Source organism: Macadamia integrifolia, unplaced genomic scaffold, assembly GCF_013358625.1.
Source record: "Macadamia integrifolia cultivar HAES 741 unplaced genomic scaffold, SCU_Mint_v3 scaffold2377, whole genome shotgun sequence".
Classification (NCBI taxonomy): Eukaryota; Viridiplantae; Streptophyta; class Magnoliopsida; order Proteales; family Proteaceae; genus Macadamia; species Macadamia integrifolia.
Window position 1 is genome coordinate 1 of NW_024868671.1, and position 10,451 is coordinate 10,451.

Below are 10,451 nucleotides of genomic sequence, written 5' to 3' on the forward strand. Positions count from 1 at the left end.
GAACGGGGTGTGACAACGGAGTCTTATTTATCCTCGTTGACAATCCACCTTTAAAGATGATTTATGAGACAATGAGAACAGATTTATAGCATATAGTTGTGTATAAGGAAAAATCGAGACATTGATGAATACCATCTCAATGTGGAGGTTCCTAATTTCTTTAAAAACTTAGACATTGAAGCTTTTATAGACTCGGTGAATAAAGTTGAGAAGTTCTTCAATATGATAAAGGGACCCAAAGAGAGGCAGATCAAGATTGTGGCGTACAAATTGCATGAAGGAGTTACTTCCTAGTGTGATTAACTATAGAACTCCCGCTAATGATAGGGAAAGGGAACTGTCTAAATATGATTTTATATGAAATCGTTTCTACCATACTTGCAAGAGGATTTGATATGAAAAGTTATGCATAAAAAAGTTGCAAACCTCTTTCTCTCTCCAACAATTCTGCTCTGAAACTCTCCTCTCTGTGAACTCCAAGTCTATCTCTCTTTCTAGCCTCCAAAGAAGTTGTAACAATGATAAGGTAAATACAAAACTGATTAGATTACATCTAGAATTATTATTCATACCTCAACGAAATTCTAATTTCAGAAAAAATTTCTAGTAGCCACAAAGAACTAACATTCTGAAAGCATTTTTTAAATCCAAATAATTACTTAGCTTTTTTATGTAATCAAATTACTTAGTTTAAGGATTTTTTGGGCCTATGAAATTTGTGTACAATTTAGGGTTTTTCCTAATTTCCTGATTTTTATGCTTTTTTTCATTCTTGTAAGTTGACCTACCTATATAAGGTTAATTTTTAGATTTTTATTTAAGGTTAACTCCCATTTATAATGAAATAGTTGTATCTGCTCTTCTTCCTCACTGGAACTAAGGTTTCACTTGTGAATTCAAGGTTCTTTAGTATTAAAATGATATCAACTCCAACGTATTTTCCAACTGCGTAAAGTGGTATAAGATCTTTTCCAGGGACTTGGTATTTCTAAAGATAGAGAAAAATCATCTCACTGGAATAGATCCGAGCGCTGAGTTTATTACTAGCCTAAAAACACAACATGAATCACGAAGGAGGCAGGAATAATACTGAGGGTTTCACCTAGGCTAAGTTGTTGTTCATTAGGGTCTTTTTATCCTTGTAGATAGCCTGCCTTTGTGATGATGATTTAGGAGACGAGGACGGTAAACTTGCAGCACATGAGGGCCTTACGGGCGTATAGAGTTATAATCAGGATATTTATAAATATCGTCTTAAGGTGGATGTTCCTAATTCTCTAGAAACTTGGGCATTAAATCTTCCTTGACAATGTCAAAGTTAAGAAGTTCATTAAAATGATATCGGAATCCAAAGAGAGGAAGATCAAGATAGTCGCTTACAAATTACACGCAAGAGCTACTTTTTATGGGACTAACTACAAAACTACTATCAATAGGGAAAGGGGCCTATTTGAACGCGGTGCAATATAAACAACTTCTACTATAAAAACAGAAAAATTGACCTGAAAATTTATTAGAACAAAGTGAAAAACCTCCTCCACCCTCCAAAGAGAGAGGTAGATGAAGATACTGGCGTATTGTGAGGAAAAGGATCGAAACATAGGGATTTTTACCTCTTACCCCTCAGAGAGATAATGACAACCATCATATCTCTCTTGTCATGGGGTTTCGATCCTTCTCTCTATAATCTTCGAGATCCGATTTCTTTTTTATCTTTCTACACTCCTCTTCCCGATGTTGTTGGGGGTTATACCATTAGTTCTTATGGATGACATGAATAGGATGGGGAAAACATGATGTTTTAAGTTACTACCTAAGATTAAGGGCCTATAACCCTAAGGTGAGTCCAATTCTGATTGAGGGATTGAGCTCAAGTGAGGGAGGCTTAATTTCGGTGAAGGTACTGAATCCCCAAGGTTGACTCTATATTTGGTCTATTCTAGAGATGTGGCTCCGTGTCAGATTATGAGAGTGAGAAGGTGTTACGATCCCACTTTGCCCAAAAATTTCAGTTTTTCTACCATATGCTTGATTTTAAACTTTCTCCCTCAAGAACTTCTATAACCTTATGCCAACATGCTTGTTATGTGTATTGGAATGATATTAGGATGCAATTACATATGTGTACAACAATGACAGAGCAAAATAACAATTATTTTTAAATTATAGAAAAACGTCTAGCATAAGAGCTATACAAGGCTATTATCACATGCAGATATGGACATTGTAACGACTGTACAAGCTATATCACATATAATAATTAGAAACTAATCCTAAAAGTAACAAATGGAAGGATATAAGCTATATTTATATCTTCTCCACATGCAATAATGAGTGCATACCCTGATACAATCACATGCGTTAATAAAAAAGACATTTATAATCTCCACATGTAATAGTATAAAATTAAACCTAATTTTCCTATATGAAATAATGGAAATCACATTTTTATCCCCACATGCAATAATAGAGGAAATTCCTAATTTTATGAAAATTTGGGAAGCATAATGTTGTAAACTATTAGTTTACATACTAATGCGGATAATGCAACAGTTATACAGGGCTATATCACATGTTGATGCAGACAGTGTAATAATTGTACGATGCTATATCACATGTTGATGCAGATAGCATAATAATTGTACGATGCTATATCACATGTTGATGCAGATAGCGTGATGTCTGTAAAATGCTGTATTTTATTTTAAGTAATTGAAATAATGGATCAAATGCAAGCTAGGGATGAAATATTACCCACACTTGCTGTACATATGATATTCCCTCGACTTTTGGTTGAAGACATTGCTTTCTTCTCATACTTTAGAAAGAAATAGGCTTCCGACAAAGATTCGGGACCTTCTAGGTTTCCCACCACTATTCTAGGCTTCCTAAGTTCTTAGGATTTTTTGGGATCTTTGGAAAAATTAGGTTTTTGGTAGTTTCTACAGGTTTCAACTAACTTCTAGGGGTTTGGGTCAAACTTTGGTGCATTTGTGGAATTTCATAAAAAAGGGGAATTGTAATTTTCTAGCATTCTCTTATACATTTTTCTCCACACTTTTCTTGTTACAACTATGTCATAATCCTGTCAAATTTGAACTTTTGTAATAGGTCTCACGTAGGATGTCATCAACACTAATGACTTTTGGATTGTAGCATTCTACTATCGCGAAGGAAGAGGGATGACCCTAGTTGCCAATGCATTTCTTGCTTGAAGCATTGAAAGGAATTCAAACCTTCAATGCCTAAGAGATGAGTGGCCTAACACCTCCCCACTTGAATCTCCTCACATATTAGAATTAGTCAAGAAAACCTTGCACATATTCCTAGGGAATCCCCTAGAGATTGGTAAAAGGGAAAGAAAAGTAGGAAATACAGCAATTGGGAGGACCATCGGTAGCAACCCACTAGTAGGACCATCTCCATCTGGTGGTCCTTGTTGTACTGAAATGGCTCAAATGCCTGTGGAACCCGCTACACACGTCGTGGCCAACTCCAAACAACCTCTCACACTACATGGAACCATTCTACCATACTTGCACACGTTGTGAGTCCAAGTTGGTGGGTCCATGTGACTCGACCATCGGCTTAAACCGGTTTGGTCTCGAACTAGCTCGTAGGAAAATAGGCCTTAAGGCCACCCACTATATAAGGAAGAAATGAGCTCATTTTCTCATTTCTCACCTGGACAAAAACGTGGGAGAGGGAGAGGAAAGAGGAGAAGGGAAGGAGAGGAAGGAAGGAAGGAAGGAAGGAAGGAAGGAAGGGTAGGAGATCCTGGCTACTTCAAGTGTTGCCAGTTGCCACCAAAGGTAAGCGTGTACCTTCCCCAACAACATTTCCTTCCCATTTTTGGTTCTAGGTTGTTCGTAAACCATGGATTCATCGGGTTCGAGGGATACACCTCGACCCCGATGGCTTTTGATAGTCGGGGTGGTGTGCATTTCACTCCCCTGCATATTTCCCAAGCTCAAAGTGAGCTACCCAAGCTTCCAAGCCATTTTGACCAAATATAGAGGTTAGGATTTTGGCCATTAATTCATCGTACCTCCCAAATGGTTCGGTGGAAATGCAAATACTTTGGCTTAAAGAGAAGGTGGGAAGCCCCCTACAATCCCTTGATGATCGGGCCCGAGCCAGCAAAGCCCCATGAAGTTGCTAAACTTTTGGGTAGGTCACCAGTAGGAGCCCACCCACTGAATAGTGTCCTTCTAGTGACCTGTAGCCAGTGATTTTCTGAGGTCTTCAATTGGCCTCTGTCCAGGCCACTGATTGGACACAGCATCCTTCCGGTTACCTGCTGCCGTTGAGGTTACTGAATTGTCAAATTTGATAGTTCTAATACTTTTTGGGGCAAACTTTGTGGGACCCCATGGGTACTTTTGATATATGTTAACATCCATTTACTCTTGCACCTAGAACAGAGACGATTACAATTCAGTGTGGCCTAATGGGTTTTGAATTGGGTATCCAACTTGAAAATTTTCACCTGTTCGATCAACAGACGAGGTGACTGGTGGTCTGACTTTCTTTTAGAGTATTTTAACATTATAGAATTACATGCATGCCATAGCAATCGTGATTAGTTAATTCAGATACTTATATAATATTTGTGAGCTGTATAATATGTTTCATTGAATTTGAACTGTATATATGAATTTGATTGTGTAACGGGATCCGACGTGGCCGAGGTGGATTCTAGTACCGTGTTTTCTGTGTGGATGATTACATTATGCATTAGGTGCACAATAGAGTTAGCTATTGCTATGGATGCACAGTGTGGCTAATGAAATTTTTGGTATTGTGTATGCCATCGCCATACATGGAAATGGGTGCGTGGTGTGGCCGATGGTAATTCTGATACTATACAACAAACAACAACAATTATAACCTTATTCCAACTGAATGGGGTTGGCTAAATGGATCCGATATGGAAAATAGAAAGTAAAGAAGCATAAAAGAGAGGTTAAAAAGAAGAAACTTGGGGATCATAGACGAAGGGACAGTAGTATAGAAAGACATATCATGGAAACATTTCCTATTGGTCGACAACACAGGTCCTTGTCCTCCTTCAAACTCTATCCGAAGTCATACAGGGTCGAGCCCTACTCTTTGCATATCGTTTCAAACCATTTCGTTAATAGTCATCTTTGGCTTACCTCTACCTTTTCTAGCTCCATCCAAATGAATTTGGTCACTCTTCCTTGCTGGGGCCTCCATAGGTCTCCATTGGACATGGCCATACCACCTCAATCGGTTCTCATGGAGTTTGTCTTGGATTGGTGCAACCCCCAACTCATTTCTAATACCCTAATTCCTTACGCTATCTCTCCTAGTCTTTCCACACATACCTCTTAACATTTTCATCTCCGCTACACTCAGTTTATTCAAAGTACTCTTCTTAACTATCCAACATTCCACTCCATACATCATAGCCAGTTGTATAACTGTCCTGAAAAATTTTCCCTTGAGTTTAATAGGCATTCTTTTGTCATATAACACTCCCGAGGCACCTCTCCACTTCATTCACCCTACTTTAATCCTATGGGCAACATCATCCTCTATATCCCCCTCTTTGTTTATGATAGACCCTGGGTATTTAAAACAGTCCCTTAGGGGTAGTTCTTGTTCCAATCTCATCCATAGTTTCATCTACCAACACAATATCATCAGCAAATAGCATACACCATAGAACCGAGTCTTGAATGTTCCTGGTTAGATCATCCATAATGAGTGCAAACAAATAATGACTTAAGCAGATCCTTGGTGTAGCCCAGTTGTGATTCGGAATTCGTTGCATTGCTGATGAGTACATTTATGTGTGAAACCTAGTGTAGTAAAACATGCATTTTACATATTTAGAATGGAGCTACCTTGGGTTTTACTCTCTTTTTATAGGTTTTATAATTTCAAGGCCTTAAGGAATATCGGTGCTATATCTCCAATTTTACACATAAAGAGGTCCTATTTTTTTTCATAGTTGCAAAGAGGACGAAATTCTGAGCAAGATGGACGTGTTCAATTGTAATTACACATTTGTTTGGTCAACCGTACAAGTGATTATTTTTTTCTGGCTTGAAAAAGAATAATGGATCAAAACTAAATCGAAATGCAGAACCAGCCCATCTGCAGTTGTCCCAAGGGTATAAGGAATATTCTAAATGCCAACAATGATCGATAGATCACATCCTTAAGTGATTGAAAATTCATTTTTGGTAACAACAACTACCCAGTGCAATTGGTGAGTTGTGGTGTACAAAATCCCTTACTTATTAGGTCTCAAGTTCGAACCTCTTAGTTACCATTTTGTTGAGGTTTTTTTTAGAAGATTTTCTCTCTCCTACTCATCACTTAAAGGAGGTCGACTAAGATGGTTGTACGCAAGTTTGAAGAAGAGAGAGAGAAAATAAAGAGAAACAATAGGAAAGAAGAAAAAAAAAAAAGGAAAAGACAAGGGCATGGATGGAATTTCCTATTAAAATAGAACATTGTCCAAATCCAAGCAAGAAAAATCAGAATAGGGAAAAAATGCAAGAAAAATCGTGGGAGATCTCTCTCCACACGTTTTCTCTCTTCTCTCTCCTCCACCTCATCAACAAGATAAAAAAAATATTTTTTTAGAAGCTAAAATCGTTAGCTTCCCTCCCCCATTCTCTATATTATAGAATTAACACAAGGGGAGGAGGCACTTCATTCTTCTTCTAGGGTTTTTTCTTAGTTGCTCTATCTCTTTCTCTAGCTCTAGTTCTAGGTTTATGCTTTAAACACTATTGTAAGTTCTTTTTTTTCAATTAATGCAAGCACTTTTGTTTTTGATTCAGTCTTTTATTTTTATTGTTTAAACAATTGAACTTGTAATTTTCAAGTTCTATTTCTAAGCTTAGTTCTAGGTGATAAGAACAAGCTATGAAGCATGTCTTTCAAGTTCAATTTTTTTCTTCAGATTTGTTTTCTCTAGTACTTGAAATTTCAGATTTGGTTTATTCCAAATCTGGTTTTTAGTATTGGTAGTATCTCAAATCGATCAAGTTTTCAGTTCAAGGGTTGAAGTTCAAGTAAGTAGGCTCCTTCAGTAGTCTTCTCTCCCCCCTCTCATTCGTTCTTCTGACTACCATTTCTTTCTTAATTTAGGATTTTAATTTCAGTCGTTACATTATTTCTATCCCTTTCCCCCAAGGTTCATGGCTAATGTATGTGTTGGCTTTGCCCCTCCTAGCCATAAAACCATCATTTTATTATTTTTATTTTAATTGTCTCTCTTTCCCTAAAGCCAAGTAGAGTAACCCTTGTAAGAGTGACTCTCTGGTCAAGTAGGAAAGCTCATATTATGATGCATCCCTTAGGCTAAGTAGAGAAACCTACTTGTGAGTCTCTCTCTAGCTTTATCCCCTTTCTTTTACTTTATTTTTATTTCAACATTTTTTTTCTTCATTGCTTTTTAATTGCGTGGGGTGTTTATTTTCAGCTATTTATTTATTTAATTTTAATTGCATGCCTTGCGTGTTTAAATTCTTAGATGACGAATGGTTAGGATATTATTTTAGATACATATGTTTAGGACGGTAATTAGAATTATATCACAATCATTAATCGGTTCACTTTCGCATTATTAAAAGAACCAAAAAAATAAAGTGGCTACTCTCCCTGTGTTGGACCCGTAGCTACATTGATCCGTACGCTTGTGGTTATATTTTAAAATCTTAAATAAGTTTTTGGTGCCGTTACTGGGGAGACAGTTCTATGTTATTTTTTGCTTTCTTTTGGTAAATCGAAGTGCTTTGTTTGCTTTGTTTTGTTTTTCCTTTTCTTTTATTGAATTCTTGAGAAGAACAACTTGTAATAATAGTTGCATCGGTGGAGGTCGTCATGCCTCATAGTATGATAAAGATAAGTTTCACCCTGTAGAAGTACCTCAAGAATTGACTTAAGCAACCCCGGATCCCTGCTGGTAAGCTCCTAAAAAGCAAAAAAAATAAAAAAAAAATCATAAAAAAAAAATTTTTGTTATCCATTCTTTTGTGCTTGTCTTCCTCTAGTTGTGGGTAGTTTTCTATTCCATGAGTGTTAGGTGGGTACGTAATACTAAGAATCGGTTAAAAAGAAGAGATCCAACAAGTAGTGACCATATATGTTTGCTCTCTTTAAAACTTTTCAATATGGGAGATCAACATCAAAACCCTTCACCTAAATCTCTGAAATATAGGTTCTACCCTGCTAGAACAGCCCAACCTTCCTGCATAGTTCTACCACAAGCCCAGGGCAATAATTTTAAACTCAAATCTCAATACATTACTATGTTGCCCCACTTCCATGGGTTGACCTCTGAGGATGCATACCTATTTCTAAGGGAATTTAAAGAGGTATGTTTTCTAATTAAGATCCAACAGCTTTCTGATGATGCTGTTAAGCTTAGGTTTATCCAAATTAGCTCTCTCAGTACTTTTTCGTATGCTTTCTCTAGGTAAATAAAGACTATCTGGAGGTTTTTTTTGTGGGCTCTAAAAACTTCCATAAGCCTCCTTAGGAGGTAACTAGCTTCTGTTGTGCATCTCCCTAGCATAAAACCAAATTGGTTCTCCGATACCTTGGTTTTCCCTCCTCGGTGGGCTTCACTAAACTTTTCCTATAGTTTCATGGTGTAGCTCATAAATTTTATGCCTCTATAGTTATTGCAGTTCTGGACATCCCCTTTGTTCTTATAAATCGAAACTACAATGCTTCTCCTCCACTCATCCGGTATAGATTTTGTACTCCAAATTTTGTTACATAGCTTGGCTAACCAAGTCATCCCCGTCCTCCCAAGCTCTTCTATACTTCGATTTGTTAGGGATATGCCCACATTCCTATAGTTGGTTTTGATGATAACAAACATATGAAGGTATGTCACAATTTTCTTTTAAGTATTGTTTTGTAGAGACTTCATATCAAAGGTCGAATTTGGTGAATGAAACGAAGAAATGAAGATTTGAAGTCATCAAATGAAGAGTATCAACAAGTTGGCATCAATGCTTGAAGAAGATATCATAAGAATTTAAGCTTCAAGATGTCAATACATGAAGCTTAAAGATATGGAATTGCAAACAAGAAGAAAAGAAGATAAAGTGCCAAAGAGTGAAAGGTTCAAGTGAAGAAGAAGACCACTAGGATAAATTAGTCACTTTTAATGTAATTTGTAACCTCCACATATATATATATGCACTCACCACATGCATGTGCATTGCATCACACTAGAATGACCATAGAGCATACCTTGACCAAGTATGGAAAGTCTCTCTAAGTGGTGAGGAACATATTAGGAAAAATATGTTCTAGTGAAATTCTGTGAAAACCACATTAACCTGACTTAAGGGTATTTTGGATAATCTTAGAGTTGGTATCAGGAGATGAAAGCTTCATAGAAGTTGTAGGAAATTGAGTTGTGATTCTAACGCAACTGATTTCAAGTCAATCCAAGGTCGGACCGAAAAGTTATGATCAAAACACTGACGACTAGTTAGTATGACAGCATTCTGTCAAAACAGAGTCTGTCATGTTGGCGGTCGACCGGCTGGAAGCCCCGGTCGACCGGACCTGTCCGAGACCATAGGCGGTCGACCGTTAAAAGGTCCCGGTCGACCGGTGACTGCCTGGAAGTGCCCCAACGGCTATATTTTGCCTCAACGGCTCTTGGCGGTCGACCGGCTACCGATGGCGGTCGACCGGTGGACCCAAAATATGTCCGTTAGAGCTTGATTCCCTACCTAAAATGCTTCACTATGCTCACCTATAAATACCTCTAATACTACTCATTAATCAACAATTAATCTCAACTTCAGAGAAGCATTATTTGAGTATTAGAAGTGAGAATTGGTCTACACCATCTCTTGAGTTCAAGTTCTTCATTTTACATTCAAGAGGAACTCAAGATCATCTACAAGTCTTCATCTACATCTTGGCATTTACATTACAAGCATAAAGAAGACTTCAAAAGGTGCATTCATTCTATCATCATTGCATATTTCATTTGCACCACACCGGAGGTAATTCTCTTTTATTCCACTTCTCCATTTTCTATTTTACATTAAGTCTAGACTGTACTTAGGCTTGTGTAAGGACCCTCTCATCCTTAAGAGATTGTTAGGATCCTCTTATCCTTAAAAGAGTGTAAGGTGCCTCTCTACCTTAAAGGAGATTGTAAGGTGCATCTCTACCTGCAAAGGAGATTGTAAAGGCGCCTCTCTGCCTGTAAAGGAGATTTGTAAGGATACTCTTATCCGTGAAAAAGATTGTAAAGGTTTTCTTCCCTACCTACTGTACTGAAAGGGAGAACTAGTGGAATACCTTACAAGAGGATTCTTGTAGGGAGTGGACTAGACTCAAATTGAGTCGAACCACTATAAATCTTGTGTTGTGTGATTGTGCCTATTTTATTTATTCCGCATCGTTTTTAACTTGCAATCACACTTGGGACC